The sequence below is a fragment of the Dromiciops gliroides genome, chromosome 1, assembly GCF_019393635.1.
Source record: "Dromiciops gliroides isolate mDroGli1 chromosome 1, mDroGli1.pri, whole genome shotgun sequence".
Taxonomy (NCBI): domain Eukaryota; kingdom Metazoa; phylum Chordata; class Mammalia; order Microbiotheria; family Microbiotheriidae; genus Dromiciops; species Dromiciops gliroides.
Window position 1 is genome coordinate 699,986,993 of NC_057861.1, and position 23,095 is coordinate 700,010,087.

At 38.6% G+C, this 23,095-nt stretch overlaps 1 long non-coding RNA gene across 1 annotated transcript; it reads right to left on the reverse strand.

Moving 5' to 3' along the window:
- Window positions 1-9,230: 9,230 nt before the first annotated feature.
- On the reverse strand, window positions 9,231-17,754 carry LOC122736516. Its single transcript, XR_006354206.1, has 3 exons — window positions 17,661-17,754; window positions 17,305-17,503; window positions 9,231-10,264 (listed from the first exon to the last, which is right to left on the reverse strand). It is a non-coding gene; the product is annotated as an uncharacterized LOC122736516 (long non-coding RNA).
- Between the last annotated feature and the right edge of the window lie 5,341 nt (window positions 17,755-23,095).

The window sequence follows — 23,095 nt, forward strand, 5'->3', positions numbered from 1 at the left end:
GATGACATTGTAACTGGAAGTTTATTTTGTCTAGGGAATAAAGAGATTTGGGGAAGCCAGGATAGCTGTGTTCAAGTATTTTAAGGGATGTCATTTGGAAGAGGGATTGACAATTGTTCTATTTGGCCCCAGAGAGTAGGACAAGGCACACACAACAGGCCTTTTCAGGCTTGATGTCACGAAATCTCCCTAATTCTTAACGCCCCAAGAGTTGAATGGTTTGACTGAAGAAGTGGTCAATTCCCACTCTTTGGAGTTTTCAGGCAGGGATGTACAAGAACTTATATTGTGGGAATTCCCTTTGTGAACAGGATGGACTAAATGGTCCTGAGGTCTTTTTCAATTTGCAAACTCTGTGATTGATGGAATAACTCTACAAAGCTGCCTGCCTATATATATGTCTTAGTCTGGGAAGTTTTTTTCTAAGTGTACTACCCTGGGCAGCTAGATGGCACAGTGGTAAAGCACCAGCCCTGTATTCAGGAGAACCCAAGTTCAAATCCGGCCTCAGACACTTGACACTTACTAGCTGTGTGACCCTGGGCAAGTCACTTAACCCCCATTGCCCTGCAAAAAAAAAAAAAACAAAACCTAAAAATAAAAAATAAAACTAAATGTACTACCCTGGCAGAGCCTGAAATTCAAGGGTAAGCCATGTAAGTATCCAATATGGCTGGAGATTAAAATTGTTCTTCTCTTTCCAAGAGAGACTGGAGAGCCCAGGCAAGAGATGGTGGTATGGGATAGCAAGGCTTCCTCCTCTCATCTTCCCTCCAGAGGCTAGAAATGTGGACACATGTTTTTAGGTCTTTATGTAGGGAGGAAGCAAAGACAAATAATGCACAGTGCCATCCCCCTCAGAACCCTTAAAAGTAGGTGAGACAGGGGCAGCTCGGTGGTGCAGTGGATAGAGCACCAGCCCTGGATTCAGGAAGACACCAAGTTCAAATCCAGCCTCAGACCTTGACACTAGCTGTGTGGCCCTGAGCAAGTCACTTAACCTTCAATTGCATCACCAAAAAAAAAAAAACAAGAGACAAAGCATGTATATTAATATAATTATAGGCAGTATTCTGATACGAGTCTTGAGAGAGATGTAGCAGGGCATTTCTAGTTGGGGACAATCACGAAGGCTTCAGGCGGTATAACATGGGACATATAGTTTCAGCTTTTGTCAGATAAAGGAAAAAGGCAAGATAATTCATATTTAGGTTAAAAACTCACTCTTGTGTGGGAAAATGCAAGTTGGGTTGGAAATTAGATGAGATAAAGTTGAAGCGGCTAAGGCCAAATCATGGAGGCTCTTGAGTGCCAGAGTGAGGTGTTTCAATTCTCTTTTCTGGGTGGTGGGAAAGGATGAAAGGGTTTTGAACTGGGCAGTGACATAATCAGAACAGTATTTTCAGAAGTAATCTGACAGTACAGCCAGAATGGACCAGAGAAGGGGGTGAGCAGCTGCAGATACGGCTGGGTAGGAAGCTGTTGAGATGGTTCACCAGGCAGATCAACACACTTGGTAAATACCAAGATAGGCTGTTCTAGGGGCAGCTAGGTGGCTCAGTGAATAGAGCACCGGCCCTGGAGTCAGGAGTACCTGAGTTCAAATCCAGTCTCAGACACTGAACACTTACTAGCTGTGTGACCCTAGGCAAGTCACTTAACCCCAATTGCCTCACTTAAAAAAAAAAATAGGCTGTTCTTCACCTAAGGTTCTATTTGTTCAGTTGTTTCAGTCCTGACCCCATTCAGGGTTTTCTTGGCAAAGTCACTGGAATGGTCTATCTTTTCCTTCTCCGGCTCATTTTTACAGATGAGGAAACTGAGGTAAACACGGTGAAATGACTTGCCCAAGGTCAGACAGCATCTCAGATCAGATTTTAACTCCGGTCTTCTTGACAGCCTCCCAGCACTGTGTCACCTAGCTACCCTAAGGGTTCTACTATTTACAATCAAATATTATAGTGATACTTGGCTGCTTTATATGCAAGGCTGCTGTATAAGAGATTGGTCTTGAGAACGGAAAAAAAAAATGCCCACATTATGAAAGTGTTATAATGGTAACACTAACTGCTATTATCTCCTAGGTCATGCATTAAAAAATACAGCCTCACACAACAGAGGCAGTTTCTAATGTCTCACACATTGATGTTAAATAGGAAGGCTGGCAGGTTCTCAAGGCGAACTGTGAATATAAGCAAGTTTTTAGGCTCTCTTTCTGAAAACTTTTTCCCCTTTCAAAACCCAGCTCCTGGGGGCAGCTAGGTGGTGCAGTGGATAAAAGCACTGGCCCAGGGATTCAGGACCACCCGAGTTCAAATCTGGCCTCACTTGACACTTACTAGCTGTGTAACCTGGGCAAGTCACTTAAACCCTCATTGCCCAGCAAAAAAAAAAGGAAAAAAAAGTATGCCATACAAAGGGGGCTTCTTTCTCCAGTCAGACATTGTTCCCTCTAAATAGGAAATGAACTTAATAGTCACACATACTTGTATTTGACTGATACACCCATCATGTAATGAGCTATGTGAACCAAGAATTTTATTTTAGGGCATTTTATCTCATCTATTTATGAAAAGCTTAGCTCCAGTAAAGGCAAATAGGGGATATATTTGCCGGGAAGACCAAAATCAGATAGTTTTGATTTACACAAAATCAATTATGGCTCAATGTAAGGGAAAAACATTCTAACAATTTAGAGCTAGCCAAGATGCAATGGGTTGCCTCCAAAGGCAGAGTTTTGTCTTTGGAGATCATCAGGAAGAATCTACCTGGCATTTGGGATCTTGTAGGACTAAAGATCATGGGAGGGCTTATTTACTTTTTTTGGTAAAGGAAAAGCCTGAAGTTAAACACAAAGAGCACTGGTTTTAGAGCCAGTGTTCTATTTCCTGTACTCCTTGTGTTATTTGGGTTCATATCACAGAACCACTCAGGCAATATGTCACCTATAAAATAAGGGTATTGCTCTATATGACCTTTGAGCCTCCTTCAAGCTCTAAACCTATGAAGGACCCAAATCACAAAGTTCAAAAGAGGGACAAAGAACTTAGAATCCTAGAAATTTGTACCATTTCTACACTTACTGGAATCCAATCTTCCTAGCCCTCTTCCTCCATTTTTCAGAGTAAAAGGGAGCATGTTTGGATTTCTCATGGAACATGTTTTTCTAGGACCTGAAACATATTATGCATTTATACAGCTTTTCCTAGGCAGTGCTCTACCAAACACATGTGCCCTCCCCTTCTCCCATCAAACATGTTTTCTAGCATTACATTTAGTTAGTATTAATGGTTTTTGTAGTTTTAACATCCTGGAGTGGACTTAATTTCTCACTCTGGCAATGAAATTTTCCAAAAAAGGATTTATATTGGAATACATCCTGTTCAAAATAAGAAAGGGATTACTAGAATGGCCAAGTATGTTGATGTCCTTGAGGACACAAAGTAAAAAACTCCCTCAAGGAGTTTGTATTTCAGTGGGGGAGTAAAATAGTATGTACCAGATAAAAACTTACATGATAAAGGTACCAGCAGCCTGGGAAAGGAGAAAGGGCCTCCTGTAGTTGACGTTTGAGCAGTCTTGAAGGAAACCAGAGATTGTAAGAAGTGGGGGCAAATTTGAGTGTTCCAGATATTGAACAACCAGCACGGTGGCACCCACTGTGCATAAAGGGGAACAATGTCCAAAGAGCCAAGTGGTGGTTTTCATTACCAGAGGATTTTGTATTTCATCCTTAATCTAAAAGACAGGCACTGGAATTTATTGAATAACCTAATGACTGAAAGTCACTTAGTAGCAACAAGAAAATTTGGGGGGGAAGGATGTGTTGTGTTTTATGTTGCATTTTAAATGCCTGCAGGGCATAAATATGAAATGTACATGAAACAGTTGACATTTGAGTAAAATTGAGGACTATGGTTGGAAACAAGTCATCTGTATAAAGATAACTGAGCCCATATTAAACGAGATCGTTAGAGAGGGGTCAGATCAGAGATTGAGGGGAACTCCTAGAATTGGGGGGTGTGACATGGATAAAAATGATGCAGCAAAGGAGACCTAGAGGCAGGTAAAAGAACCAAGAGAGATGAAATGGCAGAGTATCCGAATGGAAATAGTCAACCCATTCAAATATTTCACAAAGGTCACAGGATGAAGAGTAAAAAAATTAGATTTGGAACAAAGATATCGCTACAATTTGAGAGATGTTTTCAAATGAGATCAGAAGCATAAGTACAGTTTAGAAGAGACAAATACGATAAGTTATTCAAATTTAGTGGAGGATATGGCAATAGCAAGTAGAGCTTGAAGGATTTATTCAGGGTAGAAGCTAGTCTTCATATATAATAACTGGAAAGGCAGGTGAGTTTGAAAGTGGTGGGAGAAGGAAAGTGGTAGAGAATGAGAGGGGATTAACAGGGTTCCTAGGATTAAATGGGGAAAAAAAATTAATCATGAACTTTTCATAATACTGTAGGAAAAAAAATTCGAACTTAGGTTTTATTCAATCATTTGTGAGTATTTTGCAAACTTTTCAAACTAAATGTATTTTCTTCCAAAGTTATCCTTAATTAGCAGATTCTACACCAAATCTCTTATGGTCTAAACTTAAATTCTGAGAAGTTTTAAAGTTCTAATTTTGTTTGGCAAGTAACATTTTTTCATTGATATCACTCCGAAAAATGTTTTCTCATCACTGTGCTAGGATCCTTGGAGTCCAGTGGGATTGTTTGTTGCAAAGGGTTTGAGAATCCACAATACACCAAGCATTGTCACTTTTATCTTTATTTCCAACAAAATATGTGGGTGACCAGTATAAGCAGCCAAAGACATCTTCTTGTATAATGAACATATGATCTTTTACAAATATGAGTTACTATTATTTCTCAAACTGACAGATGTTATTGTTGATTAATAAAATGCCTAATTAATTTTGGAAGTGTTACTGGATTCAGAAACTTATGATCATGTATTTTCCCACTAAAATCCTACTGTGATGCCTCACAAAGCCACGAGGCAAACTCAAGTTCATAAGTAAGCTCTAGTAGGTTCTACCATGAAAAAATACAGAGACCTTTGATCCTTTGGCCCTTATTTGCTACTTCAGTGGCTTGAGTGATGGGAAAGGGAACAATGGTGTCAAGAACCCACAAAGGACCATCTATAGATACTGATTTAACTACTGATATTCTTAAAGTAGGACACGGGCCCAATTGTGGCAACAACATATTATGTGAAAAAACTGAACATCACAACAATACTGAAGCTCTTCCTATAAATAAAAATGAGGAGCTAAATCTAGAAGATCTAATGCATCCCAAAACAAAGAACAATTTCCTACTATATCAGGACATCTCACCAGGGAGACAAACAAGGAAAAGGCAACTTACACACACATTTGTTTAAGAGGAGATGACAGTAGAGAAAGTACATGGATTTAAGACTCCAAATTAAACACAAGTCTACATACTGATTTCAATGCAAAAGGGAGCCTAGGAGAGGCTGTCGAAAATTATAAAAATGGCAGCAAATTCGAATAAGAAGAAGATACTTACACAAACAAAAGGAACTCTAACCCCAATCTACTTACAAAAAGCTATTAATGCTGGAAAATGGGGTAAATAAGGAATTATATATCAACAGAGACCAGCACCATTTTCAAAGTGGAATAAGCAATCTGTTGCTGAGCTTACAAACTGCCTCAGCCAGCAAATAACCTGATCTCCTTGCCAATCGAAATATGGCAGCCAAAGGCCACACCAGTTTTTAAGTGCAAACCCCTCTACAAAACCTTGTGTGGTTGGGGACGGTGAAGAGTTTTACCACTTTATAAACCAGTAAGAGCAGTAGAGAAAAACTGGTTTACAGAAAGTCTGACAATACCCATTTGAATTGCATCATCCCACTAACCTTAAGGCAAAGACACTTGAAGGTTGATACATATAAAAATAATGTAACAAACCAATATACACAGAAGACATCTGTGCTGAAGGCACATGCACATTATTAGGGCACAAAAATTCTGATGTCTTAAGACATATCAAGAAGGGGAAAATACTGAATATTTTTTTAAAAATCACATGGAGCACGACTACCAAAAAGAGGTAATTGTGCAAATATCAATAATGACCCAAACTGTAGGCCATTCTTGTCTCTACAAACTCTTTTGAGATAATTTATACGTATTTCCAGGGTACTCTTCATGAAAATATTTTAACAAGCATGCTTTCATCTGCTATGCTCTAGCAGAGAACCACATCTTCAGTCATACTATAATTTACTATGGTGATGAGGATATGAGGAGACATTTTATGTGGCAGATCTCATAACCATCACCCAACGTGTTCTAGATGTATGTGCTAAGATTATACAAGATTCCTTGCCAGAGGTAACTTTTATGCTCCTGATTATCACAAGTCAGGCTAACATAGGGTAATGTATGCTCACCAAGTGCCAATCCCTCACCCCAGGATGCCTTTTCAGATAGCTAACACCTGGGCTTTGCTAAATGAGATTTACAACCACCCTCAAATTTGGCCTAACTATCCATGCAGGACAAAATATGTAGAAGATATATTCATCTTTGACATGCAATTAGATGGATGGTCCACAAGCTACTACTGACAGAAACTGCAGATGGACAATGAGAGGGGCTCAACTGGAGAAAAGAAGGCACTTGTTTCCCTTTGGGAAACAGGACAGTACTTTAAACAGCCCTTCTCTCCTTTATACAAATCTCCCTTTAAAAAACAAACGTAATATCTTTTTACTGGTGAAGCTATTTGAACGTAAATAATGGAATACCACAATCCTGAGGAATCAATTACTGGTCTCCCTGGCACTGGAGAAATGCTTGGTGGCCTTTCCTGTCCAGGCTGCAGTATGTGACCAAGGTCACATTGCACACCTAGAGATGTATGACAGAAAAGGGATGGGTCAGTGATAAGAGCATCAACAACCATGTGTAGTAATGAGGCCCAGAACATTGGGAGGGGGAGGGAAGGGGAGGAGAACCTCTTGGGAGGACTGGAAAGGAAGGCATGGACTAGTAGTGCACACAGGCTACATTTGGATTGTTCAAGCACATCTCACATCAAAGATAGCATAGGCCCATTGAGGATCGGTAGTGTCAGAATATTCTCTGAATCAATGGATACTAGAACTACCATCATGGAAACTCACATTTTTGGGGAAGGAGTCCTTTTGGTTGGGAATCTTTTAGAGCCTAAAACTTGTTGGTAATGTTATCTCATCATGAAAGAAGGAAATGCTTGGTTATAATCTATTGTTAGTAGATGTGAAGCAAAATTCACTTTACAAAAATCAATTTTTTTTTTACTACTAGGTTTTGACCAACTTCAGGCTTAATAGCCTAGTTTTCTAATTTGTAAATACCACATAGACACAGAATGCAAAATAGTGACAGCCAATCTTTTCTAGTCACATAGGGCTCTAACACCTTAAAGACCTTGATAAAATAACCAGTTAACCAAGCTGGGATTACTTCCCTATCAGTGAAATATAGGATTGGACTAGTTTTAGGATGGATGAAGTTGAGGCAGGAGGGCCGGGCTTTTGTTCTTGCTTCAAGAATTAACAGGACAAAAGCATTATCTGTATAGAATACAAAACACTTCGGCAGACTTCCTCTGAAAGCTCTTAAAGAGTTAGTCATAGCGAATAGCAGATCATGTAACAGCATCAGAATCAAAGAAATACTGGATCAGCTCTTTTTAAAAGTACTTTGTGGGGGGAAGCAGGTGGCAAAGTGGATAAAAGCACTGGCCCTGGATTCAACACTTACTAGCTGTGTGACTTGGGCAAGTCACTTAACCCCCACTGCCATGAGGCCACCCCAAATAAATTGTAGAATACCATCAAGAAATATTTAACAAGCAATTTGAAGTTAACTATTTAGTCAATGGAGTGATTTTCAATGATTCTATGAAAAGGCCATTCACATAGCGAAAAGCATCAGCTATGCAAGTAACTTTCAAAAGGATGTTCTGGGGGCAGCTAGGTGGCACAGTGGATAAAGCACCGGCACTGGAGTCAGGAGTACCTGAGTTCAAATCCAGCCTCAGACACTTAACACTTACTAGCTGTGTGACACCCTGGGCAAGTCACTTAACCCCCATTGCCCCCCCCCAAACACAAAAAACCACAAAAAAACAAAAACAAAAACAAAAGGACGTTCCAATTTCCAAAGGAAAACTAAATGTTAAACACTTATTAGAGGTAACATATTAAAGATGGCAACAGTGAATGAAGCATTGATGCATACTTAATCTCTATTAGATTCCCTAATCAATGTGGACCATGCTGGTCTCCATTCTTTAGGCACTGGGGCATATTACCATATTCAAATTATTAGAAAAGAATTGTTTCTAAATCTTTCTCAGGGTTTAGCAGTTACACTCTATAAAGCAGAGGTGTTTTTTGGATATAATGTTATTTCTATTTGTTGCCAAGTTCTTAAAAGTCAAGCACTAGTTCCATGGAAAAATAGGATCTTACAACAAACATTCCCCAAGAAATGTTCGGTAGCACAAAATAGGAATGGGCTAATCCACCCAGACTAAGAAGTGAACTTATTACACTAGTCTTCATGTGGCCAGATTTCAACGAATACAACTTGTTAATGTGTATTTTCTATTCAATCACAAAGCCTTACATGGTTCTCAAGCATTGATATAAAACAAAAATAAAGGAATTTTCTAGTCCTATAGGGGTGTTAGAAGGAAAAGTATTAACGGACCATTCTTTGATACCAGCACAAAACTGGAGTTAAACGGATTTTTCATTTCATCAAGACTATTATATGGGATTCCTCCCCACCCACCCCAACCCAAAAAAAAAACAAAACAAAACATTTTGAAACATGTTCTTGGGAGTACAATGTTTATATGAAATCTAACTACCTTCTGTCAACTCTGGTCTAATTATAAGGGCAATTCAAGGTACTCTTTTTTTTTTTTTTTAAGGCAATGGGGGTTAAGTGACTTGCCCATGGTCACACAGCTAGTAAGTGTCAAGTGTCTGAGGCCGGATTTGAACTGAGATCCTCCTGAATCCTGGGCCGGTGCTTTAACCAGTGCGCCATCTAGCTGCCCCCTCAAGGTACTCTTTTTTGTTTTTGTTTTTTATTTATTTTTTAGTGAGGCAATTGGGGTTAAGTGACTTGCCCAGGGTCACACAGCTAGTAAGTGTTAAGTGTCTGAGGCAGGATTTGAACTCAGGTACTCCTGACTCCAGGGCCAGTGCTCTATCCACTGCGCCACCTAGCTGCCCCTCAAGGTACTCTTAATACACATAGAAGGATATTCTGACTGTTAAAAGAAAATTTTAAATGCTAAATTTAAATTTGATTTCTATCCATAAACTTAGTCCTTAGCACAGGAGCATTTTGTAATCAGAAAGCTAACATTTACCATCACAAGCTTCGTTTTTCATTAATCATTTCTTTGGATAACTTTAGTTCCTGGAGCATTTTGTAATCAGAAAGCTAACATTTACCATCACAAGTTTCATTTTTCATTAATCAAGTCTGTGGATGACTTTAGTTCCTCAAACCAAGTGTACCAGGTTTTTGTTTCATCTTGGAAAAGATAATTTTCAGAACAGACACATCCTAAATGTAATGTGAAAAACCACTAGAGTGGGCAAGGCAATACCAGGGAAGGGCCATTTGCAAAGCACTCAGCTAAGAAGGGAACTCTATCAGATAGAACCAGGGTAGTAAATGGTAAAAGTGGATGGCTTATGGGATAGTTACAAAGCAGCCAGGAAGTCAAAAGGAAAAGGCAACCAGATATATTTCATACCTCATCCCCCAACAGGGAGAAGAGGCAGACAAAAATATGAAACTAGAGGTCATTTGGCTTCCCATTAGTTTCAAAACAAAAGCCCTTATGACATATCTGTGGTATTTTAATTTAGATTGCCAGCACACCTGAAAATTAAGATTTTCCCCCCAAGCCAAGTATTATTTCCACAAATTATTATATGATCCAACCCTTCTATTTTTAAACTTTAAGTGAATATGCTTTGAAAAGATGCCAAATTGAAGTACTCTGCTGATCAGAGAACAGAGTAAATTCTAATGCTGAGTTGGATTCCTGAAAGCACAAACCTATGAGTCTTGGTGTATTATTTGCCTTAGATGTAACCAATTCGTCAGTCAGTAAGTTAATTCCATCATCGAAGCCTTTCGTTGCTGAAGGTCACATTAATTCTTTGGGGCAGGAGTGGAGTTCTTGACCTACCACTAATACAGAGGAAGAGAAGGGGGAAACCTTTTCAATTAAAAAAAAAACTCAAAACAAGAATACACAGACTGATTAAATTAACAGGTCATTTTATTATTAAAATTTTATTTAAGAAAAAAATGCTGGCATCATGGTAGATGAATGGCACTTCATAGCAAAATGTTTACACAATGTAGCTTCCTTGCTGGGCATACCTGGGTTGAAAGTAATACTCAATTGGTCAAAAGCATGGTCAGAGGTTGACCTTTCCAGAACCCCTTAACTTCAAAGATATAGATAATCAGCATCTTTAACCCCCAGGCACCTCTCCCACTTGCATGCCTCCATTTCTAAGATCAGGTGACCCAACACAAGCCAACTCACCACTACCAGGAAAACAATTCCGAAGTGCCAGAAAACACAGAACTGCATCATGATGTCAGCTAATTAGCCTAACTGTAACAGATGCTGCTGACTACTTCCTTTCACCTCTTTGATGTTATCGGGCATGACTCTACTGGCTTTTCCCCCAAGAAGTGCCACACAAACAAGGAAAATGACTTACCACATTGAATGTTTCTATTAAACTCTTTTCCCCTCAAATTCTTCAGTAATGTTCAATACATTTTTATTCAGTAGTACTACAACACACCACTTAAGGTTGAATCTTTCCTCAAATATAGATAAACTTGCTAAGTTAGTGGAAGAACACTGCTCCACACCTCTAGCAAGCCCATACAAAGTGACAGCCAGGGAATGTGGGGCCACTTGCATTAAGGCATTGATGTGACAGATTAACTTCAACGAAGTTTAACTTAGCTCTATGAGTATTTGTCATCCAAAGAGTTTCTCTTCAGGCACTACACTGAGTAGCCACTTCCTTTCCAATTAACAAGCAAATAAATTGTTTACCAGGCAGGGCAGTGTTAAAGAATGATCAAACTCATTAATATGAAGAGAAACATTGAATCAAAAGGCCCAAAGAAGAAAATGGTGTAATAGAAAACATTAGTTATTTAGGGTTTTATATTCCTGGCTCTGGTTCCCTAAACAACCTATGACTCGGGTCTGATTTGATTTTTAATAATCCACACAAGGAGAAGAAAAAAATAAAGGGGATGAAATGGGGGGATGGAGGAGAAAAGAACATTTGATATTTTCCCAAACAAATATATTAAACTCCAGAAGGACCAAAAAAGGTACACTTAAAGTGCTTCGGAAAACTCCTTAGAACATGTCTTAAAGGTTAAATGTAAAGCATTGGCTTTCTTGTGTTTATGTCTCTCCTCTGATGTGAGGAATCAATTTCCAGTTAGATAACCCTGCTGATCCAAAGGGAAGTCACCTCTTCCCAACACAGGCCACACATTTATAAAACACCATTCATACATACATCAACAAAAATCTTAGATCTAACAGTAGTTCCTACACAAGCTGGACAGTGTCTTCATATGTTCCAATGGTATCATTCCACACTGCTCTTTGCACACCCAATTACTCAGGCATAGTATATTAATACTGTTTCACAGTAAAGTGTTTATACACACACACACACCAATCAATACATAAACAGTGCCATCAGCACCCTCAATTTAGATTCTTTCCAAAAGAAACATTTCCATGTTTAATGTGTTCAGGATACATGAAAGCAAGGTAAACTTAAAGCAAAGATGGAATGTATTAATAGAAGGGAACACTTTGTGCTCTGGTAAGAACAGGTTCTTGTTCCATGCCAGCTTCAAAAAGTTCTCCATACACAAAGTTCCCAGGCAACACCAATGTAAAGATGGATGGGTGAATGCAACCTCTTCTAAGACCAAATGAAAATCCCTTTTGCCTTCCCAATGTCCAGCTCACAAGGCCAGCCCACAGTCTTGGCATATGCCGCCTTTCTATCCTACATGTAAGCAGCATAGCTTCAGATTTCACCTGCCAAAGCTGGGCTTAAGCTGATGCATAAAGCTGTTTTACACTGAAAAACAACTAAGGCTTATTTATAACACCCCCCCCCCAAATGCTCAAGCTAATATATTTCTAGAGTAAAAGTTAACATTGCCCAGAGTGGGCCACAATTTTGTCACCTTGCATTTTACTGAGTGTTTTGTGTTTTGCTGGCAAGCAGTATCCTGTGATTCTACAAGATTGGGAAAATAATAATCTTTGATTTACTAAATAGCAGAACTGTCTTGAAGTGTCCACTAAACTTTTTGCATTGCTCCATACAAGTGTAAAAGATTTGTCATAGTTTTTCTTATCAGTGTTAATACCCCTAAGCTGACTAAGCCTGCAGTATTTTCACTAAAATAATTACGGCTTTTTATTTAAATATTACTTTAGAATCCATTCAACACACTGGAAAATGTAATATTTACCTGTTTTCCTTTCATTTTGGCCAAGTCATGGTGGCCTTAATTGTTTCTGAGAAACTCAATTAAATACACTAAGTTGGAATACCCACACTACTATTGACCCTAACGTGGTAACTTGTCAAAATCTGCGTGAATAACTAATAGAGGAAGCATATATTAAACCCCCAATCAAAAGGCAAAGGCAGATTAACTTTCTTGGGGGTTTATCTGTATCCAAGTGGCTAAGCAAAGTGCCTTGTCTATAGTAGGTAACTTCCCCAAATGAACCCCTAACTACATTCATAGTAGAGCTGCAATGTTGGTAGCTGACTTCATGGGAGTACCAGGAGACCTGGGCTTTAACTGCATTGCATGCAACTCTGCCCCTGCCCTCCCTCACTGGGCTGACCTAGGGGAAAATCACTAAGGGAGAATTTCTAAAGGTTCTTTCCAGCTCCAGTATCATGGAGGTACAACAGTTCAGATCTCCATAAAGACCAAGGAATAGATATGTCTAAATTGAAGCAACTGTGTTGATATCACTTAGAATTATGTAAAACCTAAAATTTTAAAAAAGGCTATTATGAATATGTAAATGGATGATAAGAGCCAAAGCTTTAAACATTCTCTAGTCTTTTGCAAAATAATCTGACACTTTTTTAACCCCATGCCTTTCCATGTTTTAATTGCTAACTTTAACCACTGAAGACATGATTTAGTTAGTACAAAAAGAAAAGTCCAAACTGTCAGCTTTTCAGTCCTCCACAGTCCCCTCTTTAATATGGCATTTTGCACTATGTACATTTATGAAAATTTGAAATAAACAAAAGGAACTTTAGTCAAACTCCCCTTCCTCCTCCAGCTTTATTGATCGTTTAAAATTACATTTCTATGTTCTAGGACTATCAGTTGCTTTTACCATCTGACTTTTAAAAACTGATTACAGCAAATGAACTCAACAGTTGTCTAAGTGATATAGTATACAAAAATAACATCTTGATTTCTGTGAAAATGCATTTCTCTGCACTCCTGAATAGCTCCAAATTATGCTTGCTCTGAGCATTGATGTTTACTCTGGGTTTTAGATTTAGTTTTTGAAAAATTTATTCGAAACCTGGCCTTCACCATCTGTATCTCCAGCATCACATTGCGACGGAGTTGTTACTGTTTAGGTTTTTATCCTGATTTCTCTCTCTCTCATGGCCATTAACAGGGCATATACATCTTTTTACTCCCACTCAGAACTAGATGCTCTATGTAGGGCCTGATACAGATGTTACTCGATGTTATTTAACAGCTACTGAGGTCAGACAATCCAAGGCCATCATTATACTACAATTAAAGTTACTTATGGAAGTCAAAGAACTTCCAGAATCTGTTTTCCCTCCTGCATGGGATCACATCCAAGCAACCCAGAAAGGGTTTCCTAGTCTGACTCAACTCTTCCCATTCGTTAATCCCTATTCACCAGTGCGCGGAAAGGGGGGTTCTTTAACAAAGCATTATACATAACACCTCTACCAAACTAAACATAAACATTTTTTTGTAGTTAAAATGCAGAAAGTCGATTTTTCCACCCCTTTCCTCCTTTTACACGGCAAGTAAAGCTCACTGGCCTGGAGTAGAGCCTCTATCTGCCAACCTTTGGCCAGTGAAGAGATTCAGAGAAAATAATACACCATCAATCAGAAAAGGAGGGGGCGACCAAAGGAAAATAATTAGCTGTAGCCTCAATTGTGCATTCCCGTGCAAGATGCCCTGACTCGCCACAGCGATAACAGTTGACTTCACTTGTCTTGCTGCAGTGATGGCTACATGACCAGTTTCACCACACCTAAAAAAAAGAAATTAAAGAGTTTTCACATTGGTGCTCAGAAAATGTGAAATTGTCTACCTAATAATTAGCCATTGCACAAAATTAAAAAGCTATGATGTTGAGTATCCCAGACAACACCTAGTAGTTCATTGAAACAAGAAAATATCACACTAATCAGCAACTATGGGGAAGAAATTGGTAAGGATGAGAATGATTTGTGCTATATTATTCTATCAAACTTTGCCATCTAGTTCATTAAGTTCACTCTGAGAGCAACCAAAGCAAATCCACACACTGGTCCAGATTTTCTCATCCTTCTGTGCCCATTTAATTCTAAACAAATACTGTGACAAGTAGAGGAAGAGTTTCTCTTCTGATACAGTTCTACAAAATAACAAGGTAACATTTGGTAGATTGATTTTTTTAAAAAAGTGAGCAAAACTTACACGTAATAGATTCATTAAGAATCAAGTCAGAACTGAGAAAAACCAGAAGTTTAAGAACTTGTAGCTAACAGTGTAGCAGCACAATCCCTTTATTAGACAAGGACTAACACCTCTGCTATAACCTGAAATTTGTTAGGTTTTCACCTACACAAAATACTGCATAAATGGGGGATTTTTTGTTAATTTGATACCTATGTAAAAAGTTAAATAGAGAAGTAGCTTTACTACTTCCTGCAAAAAACCTGCTTCAAAAAAAAACCGAGAACTGACTGTGAATAGAACTAAAACACACCACACAACACACACCACTTTCACTTTTACTACTTATCTAGTAAATCTAAGGTTTTATAGTCCAGATAGTTCTCACTCTTGGTATAATTTTATTAGTATCTAATAATCACCATCACTAGGTTTATTTTCTACCAGAGCTGTTAAAACAAACCAGACTCATATGATTCTTGAAGAACACACCTGAAGACCAATTCTCCTGGGTTTTACAAAATACTTCAATATAAAGCCCTGTGATCCCTAACTGCGTGTTACTATGCAGCCATCTAAACAAGATACTTTGGCCTTATACTGAAGTCAAAGTACCACCACATGATTTTAAAAGAACATACTGCTCGTCTCTCCTAAATACCTCAAACCAGGAATTTCCTATTATTTTACTAACCTATATAAAAACAAAACTCCAATTAAATGAAATCAAGTTCCACCTATTGACCCAACTTCACAAGGCAAAACTTATATCAGCAACTAAGTTTTTAAGAAGTATTTCCATAAACAACTTATTTGACAATGATCAAGAAAAGGCTTGCCTTTATCAAAGGCCGTATAGAGCCCAGCATTAAGCCCATGGCTTAAACATCCACATAATTAGGAGACACTAAAACTGGTTGAATTGGCAAAATTCCCCCTTGATTTAAGGTAGTTTTAACTGTTGACCTAAAATTTCTAGTGCTAGATACAAGAGGGACTTCAAAGATGTTAATTCTCCATTAATTACAAATACAATTAACCAAATGCACGAATTAGTAAAAATCCCTAAAATTCAATCAATAAAGTCTTCCTCACATCCACTGAAGGGACATATCATAGTCACAGCAAAAATAAGACTGGAATCAGAAGTCCATAGACTAGGGTGTGAACCAGGGCTCTCCAATGTCTGCTGGGTTGTATAACTGGACAAATACCAAACTGATCCTCAGTTTCTTCATTGCAAAATAGGAAACAATATCACTTGAGGGCAAGGCAGTACTGAATGTAGTAGACAGGACACTGACAGATTTGAAGTCAGAAAGATTAAGATGTTCAAGCCTACCTCAGACACTAGTTTATTGACCATAGATAAGCCCCATCTCTCTGGGGTGCTATGGATAGACTACTACTGGGCCTGGGAACCAGTTTGAGACCTGAGTTCAAATTTCATCTCAGAAACTTACTATGTGACCCAGGACAAGTCACTTCACTTCTGTCTCAAGCTTCCTCATCTGTAAAATGAGGTTGTAACACCATCTCCTTCCCAGGATTGTGAAGATAGCAATGAAAAATATCTGTAAATTGCTTTAATAAAACACCATAACTACGATTACACTCAAATTTTTCATCTGTAAAAATAAAGAGGTTGAACTTGATGGCCTATAAAGTCCCTTCCAGATCTAAATCAAGCATTCTATGCCTCCCTTGCCACCCCCCCACCCCCCATATTTATGGTATCCCAAAGTCTCAGTGCAGTTTAAGCTATTAAAAGCCTGAAACTACACTAGATTTTTGGGACACCCTAAATAAAGTAGATATTAGTGCATCTGTATGGTGGGGGTGGGGGTGGGAATGGGGGGAAGAGATAGGGAAAGAAAGATTTTGTGAGGCTAATGCTTAAGGTTAAGAGAAATGCAGCTATGGAGAAATTCCTAAAGAGGAATGAGAATCACTCTCAGAGTAAGCTTTCTAGGTGAAAAAAGGAAGAACGTAAAGAACAAGAGTCTGCACACAGCTAACTTGCCTCCACTACAACGATTCCATTTCACCACTTTTCTTCACTTTTAAAACCAGATGCTGATAAAAAGGTGCTGATGATCTTAAGGCAAACCTTGTGCCCGATATTTAAGGAACACAGCTAAGAATTTATCAAGTGCTTAGTAATTGGAGCCATCAAAATAAATCCAGTTAGAGATATTTTTATATTTGTCATCTTAAATGATCTTTCTACTTGTAAAAAGAGCAAATATTAAATGGTACAGAGCTGTAGAATTATTTTTTTTGGCCCCACAGTCCAGTTCACATGCCACAAGAAGACTCTTAGGACGTCAGCACCTCACCTGGTCACAAGACCCACAGTATATGAATTCTTCAAGATGCAGGAATTTACGCCTTAATTTAAGGACACTACTTATATTTAGGTGGTGGTATGCTTGATTTTTTCCTGTTTTAACACTACACAGCATCCTTACCCTATAGCATTTCACTTTGGGGCAATCTTTCTGAATGTGCCCAAACTCTCCACATGAATAGCACTTCTGCTCATCTGCGTGGTCGCAGTCACGAGCCAAGTGGCCAGGTTGCCACAGTTGTAGCAGCATTGCTCTCTCTCTCGCTTCGGTTCCTTGCAGTCCTTGGCAATGTGGCCACCTCTACCGCAGTTATAGCAGGCTTCACAATAAGAAAAGAAGCAGACCAAGACTATAAAACCTTTATAAACGGATGAACTTTACACAATGCACAACACACGTTTTAAGTCAGGCTTCTTTTCTAAGCTTACCACTCTGCAGAGAAGAGAAGGGGAAAAAAAGAAGTGTTAAATACTTACCATCTCCTGAAGATCACGATCCTTGGCAAGATGACCAGACTCACCACAACGGTAACAGATGTCTGGAAGAGATGAAGAAACAAACTGGAAAACCTATTACAGATGGGGAAACAAAGAGTTGGGAGATTAGACCAACCTTGGTAATTGTACAGTTTGAAATTTCAAAATTTTTCCAACAAAAATACCTCTCGCTGAGGGTAAAACCACCTCTTCCACGGGCTCCGCATTCCTCGGCCACGGCCTCCTCCAGTAGGGCATTCTCGTGGCCCAATGGCCAGAGCGTCCACACTTGAAACACTCGTTGCTGCTCATTGCTGGTACTTAGATCTTCTAAACATTAAAGAACAAAACCATTAGATCAGAAATAACTTTCACTGATTTATTTTCCATACTTAAGCATGCCATTGGAAACTGATGATGTCCGGGAAAGACAAGAGGGGGCCCGGCGCACAGACACAACATAGGACACCTTCACTTAAGTAATTTCTTACAAACTGTGCATATGTGGAACCATGTAATTTAGGAAACTACACAAAAAATTAAGTACTCAGCTTTTAAATTAGTAGTAAAAGAATCATTACTGTAATTCTTTTCAATCTGATTATACAGAAGTTTTTCTTCTTAAGACTTTATGGCTTCAGGGGCAGCTAGGTGGTGTAGTGGATAAAGCACCAGCCCTGGATTCAGGAGGACGAGTTCAAATCCAGCCTCAGATACTTGACACTTACTAGCTGTGTGACCCCTGGGCAAGGTCACTTAACCCTCATTGTCCCACCAAAACAAAACAAAAAAGACTGTATAGCTTCAATAAAATAATTACTTTATATTTAAAAGAGCATTTTGTAATTTATTTTCTTATTTAATGAGGGTATTTTCTATCTGTTTTACTGATTGATCAAAACTGCTTCCGGTTAAGTTGACCTACCTAGACTCATATTAAGTAGTTGGTAGTACTTACCAGTACTACCTACTGTACGGACAGTAACCCTAGTGAATTAGCATTCTGGTCTTGTGGTTCTTAAATTCAATGCTTTTTCTACTAGCTATTATATAAATTCATAACAATGTAGCTCTATTAGAAAAATTTGAAAAAATCACCTGTCTTCATTTGCATTGTGCACAGAAGTATTTTACTATAAAAAATTCAAAGTATGAGGCCTTGTGTATGACTGAAGCACTAATAAGGATTCAACTTAAAATTTATTGATATAAAATAGGCTTTGTAGTTAAATGTAGAAACTTAGAAAAACCAAAACAGGTCCATTCCAATCAAATAGGGGAAAAAGAACTGGCCCTGGATTCAGGAGGACCTGTGTTCAAATATGACCTCAAGGACACTTGACACTTACCAAGCTGTGTGACCCTGGGCAAGTCACTTAACCCTCATTGCCCTGCCCCCCCCAAAAAAACTAAAAACAAATAAGACAAACAAAAAAACACATTAAGAAAAGAATTCTCAAATTATAAAAGGAGACATGGATGGGTTTTTCAGTACTGACAAACACAGCTCTTACATAGTGTTGACATCACAACTGCCAAATATTTTTTATGTCTACAATTAGACTAAGAACTATCTTTAGCAAAGAAGATCTTATAACTCCCAGGAAGAGTGGATATTCTGTAATAATTAAAGGCCAGTACTTACCTATCATAAAGTTAACTATCATCTGATCTTAACAAGCTCACTAAAATGGAAATATGCACTAGAATGTATAATGTAATTCACAAGAGTTTGGACTGACTTTTATTTAGTCATCCTCCAGGACTCAGTTTCCTCATTTGAAAAATGAGTTGGACTAAATCCCCAGGATCCAAAATTTTGTGATTGTATAGGTCCATTAATTTTCAAAAGCCCTCAGTAGCTTACTTCTGAAATCAGTTATTCACATAGTTCTTCTATGACTAATCTATCACAGGAAATACCTCTGCATCACTCACACATGAACAAGTTTGTCAAGCCAGATATTTAAATCAGGCAAAGTTAAGTTTCTAACTGGTCTGACACTGCAGTGAATTGTGGAAGGGACCTGAACAAGTTCATTCCCAATAGTCGGTTTGTTTTTTGTTAGACCAAGATTTTCCTTGGAGACCCAGGGATGTGCTAGATGACTTCAAGGTCTCCATAGCCCTAAAATTATATCCTATCGGGGCAGCTAGGTGGCGCAGTGGATAGAGCACTGGCCTGGAGTCAGGAGTACCTGAGTTCAAATCCTGCCTCAGACACTTAACACTTACTAGCTGTGTGATCCTGGGCAAGTCACTTAACCCCAACTGCCTCACTAAAAAAAAAAAAAATTATATCCTATCATTAAAGCAAGGATACACTCAGGATAATACAGCAAATCATACCAGAAAGGAGAATGCCCTAAGGCTTTTAATTTGTAGGTCATTAGTTATTATTCCCAATACTAGAGATCATAACCTACTTAAAATTAGATTGCTTTATTAGACCCTCCCAAATTTATAAAACCCTTATAACTGTATTCCTTCAAAACATTTTTCTTAGGTTAACATGGTAACCTCATTTTGGACAACTTGAAAATCACTTACCTGTATAATAACTAAACCCACAAGTGCAAGGTAGTAATATGCATATTTAAATGGGAATTGATACCATTGAGTGAATTTGAAAGGTCTAGTTACCTTAAGTCATTCTCATCAAAGAATTAGCCACTGATTATTCACATTCTCATGGTTTCCTCTAATTTCTGCCAACAGTCATTTTCAGGGGGGGAAATTGTTTTAAAGTCTTTTTACCAACACTGCTAATACACAGCATGCTGGGCAGCTAGGTGGCATAGTGGATAGAGCACCAGGCCCTGATTCAGGAGGACCTGAGTTCAAAACCAGCCTCAGACACTTAACACTTACTAGCTGTGTAAACCTGGGCAAGTCACTTAACCCCGGGCAAGTCACTTAACCCCCAACTGCCCTGCAAAACAAACAAAAAACAAAAAAAACTACAGCACGCTAAAATCATGGAGGTTTTTCAAAAATAAGCATAGTGTGTTATAGCAATTATAATAATCATTAAGAGTATGTTTTTGGGGCAGCTAGGTGGCACAGTGGATAAAGCACCTGCCCTGGATTCAGGAGGACCCAAGTTCAAATCTGGCCTCAGACATTTTACACTTACTATCTGTGTGACCCTGGACAAGTCACTGAACCCTCATTGCCCCCACCAAAAAAAATGTTTTCACTAAAATACAATTCATTCAAGATTCAAGCTTCCTTGTAGCATCAACTCTGACAAGACATTGTTCTATAATGGGAGGTGCCCCCCCCCCAAGGAGACCAGGTAAAGCAAAAACTAAGTAACCTCTGTACCTGCTGGTTTCTGCAACCTACACATTAGTTAGTGTAGTTGAACACTTGTAATTTTGGTGCTGAGCCACAATGCAAAACACCTTTGAAAAGACACAATTATAGAATGTATAGAGTAAAATAAAAACACCAATACCAAAGCCAAGAAAAACAAGGATCTTAGTAAGAAAGTCACAAATATACTATGCCTGTCTATATCAGTCAAGCGAATTCATTTCGTCCTCAACAACCAACAGTTCAAGTCTCTTTACTTCAAGGAATAAAAAGCTATTACATTGGGGGGGGCAGCTAGGTGGCGCAGTAGATAGAGCACAGGCCATGGATTCAGGAGGACCTGAGTTCAAATCCAACCTCAGACACTTGACACTTACTAGCTGTGTGACCCTGGTCACTTAACCCCCATTGCCCCCATGCAAAAAAAAAAAGCTATTACGCCTGCCTGCTTTAATCTTACAATTTATTTGAAGCCCTACCAAACCCAGTTATAGATAAGACAAATAGAGGTGGGGCTATCTTCAATGTCACAGAAAACATACTAGTAGTTACAAAAAATGGTTCTGTTAAGAAGGCAAGTTTAAAATGTGCATAGGGTAGCTAGGTGGTGCAGTGGATAAAGCACTAGCCCTGGATTCAGTAGGACCTGAGTTCAAATTCATCCTTAGACACTTGACACTTAACTAGCTATGTGTGTGACCCTGGGCAAGTCACTCAACCCTCATTGCCCCAGCAAAAAAAAAAAGGGGGGGGGGGGCCCTAGGTGGTACAGTGGATAAAGCACTGGCCCTGAATTCAGGAGGACCTGAGTTCAAATCTGACCTCAGATACTTGACACTTACTAGCTGTGTGACCCTAGGCAAGTCACTTAAGCCTCATTGCCCGCCAAAAAATAAATAGTAAAATGTGCATAGAATACCAAGACTTACTACAAGGAATTATATGATCATACAAAAAAAAGAGCTGCTACCTAGTGGCTACTTTTCAGATACTATATACTGAGTGGAGTTCTTCCTATACAACAAAATAAGATTAGATTTTAACCTTTAAGTTGATCATTGATTTGTATGGTTTTATATTTAGATATATACCTTTGCTGGAAAAAAGATTTTACATCATGAACTTTCCACTGGGGGGGGCTATAAGAGGCAACACAAAGCTTCAAGTGCAAAGTTGGGACAAGAGGACAACAGCAAGTGAACTCTTCATTGTCTGTGGCTCTAGTTTCCAGTTTCCAAGGTCGAGTACTTGCACATATACCAAAAACTGAATTTGAGATCTCTGTAGGAACGCTCTACTAGCTTGTATAGAGCTAATTCAACAAGCATTCCCAGGAATAATCAAACTTGGGTTGGCTGGTTCTGCTGAATTGCTATTAAAAAATTTTTAAATCAATTTTTCTCTTTTAAAAATTATTACCAGGGATAATTTGCCAGGTTGGGGGAAAGATATGTGTAAAAGAGAGTAAAACAAGAGGTATCAGTAATTCTTTAAAAAGATTTCCAGTATCCTTTGGCCAAATTTTTTGATTTGTGATATCAGGGTAAGTAACCCCTGGCACAGAGAGCAACCTAGGCAGGACTCAAAACCTAGCTACTTGGCTATATGCTACTGAAACCTGGTTCATTTTTTCAATTTAAGATTATGAATATATATTTCACTAAGGAAAACAAAGTCCCTGACTTGGATTAGCATTAGCCCCATGTCAACTCAGGACTCTGGATTTAAAAATTTTAAATTCCTACTCAAATGTCCTATTCACAATGTATCATTATCCCTGAATGTTTATATTTAATTACAAAATTACCGGGGCAGCTAGGTGGTGCAGTGGATAAAGCACAGGCCCTGGATTCAGGAGGACCTGAGTTTAACTATGACCTCAGACACTTGACACTAGCTGTGTGACCCTGGGCAAGTCACTTAACCCTTATTGCCCTGCCAAAAAAACAAAACAAAATTACCTTTCTCAATAAAGTTGATTTAAAAAACAAGAGTTTCCGATAAGACTGGTTCCTTATTAATTTAATTCTTTTGATATATTAGTTGATCTTAGGAAGACCTACACTATTGGTCTAGAATGCATACAGATCTAGTTTTTCTTTGTAAAGGTAACAGAC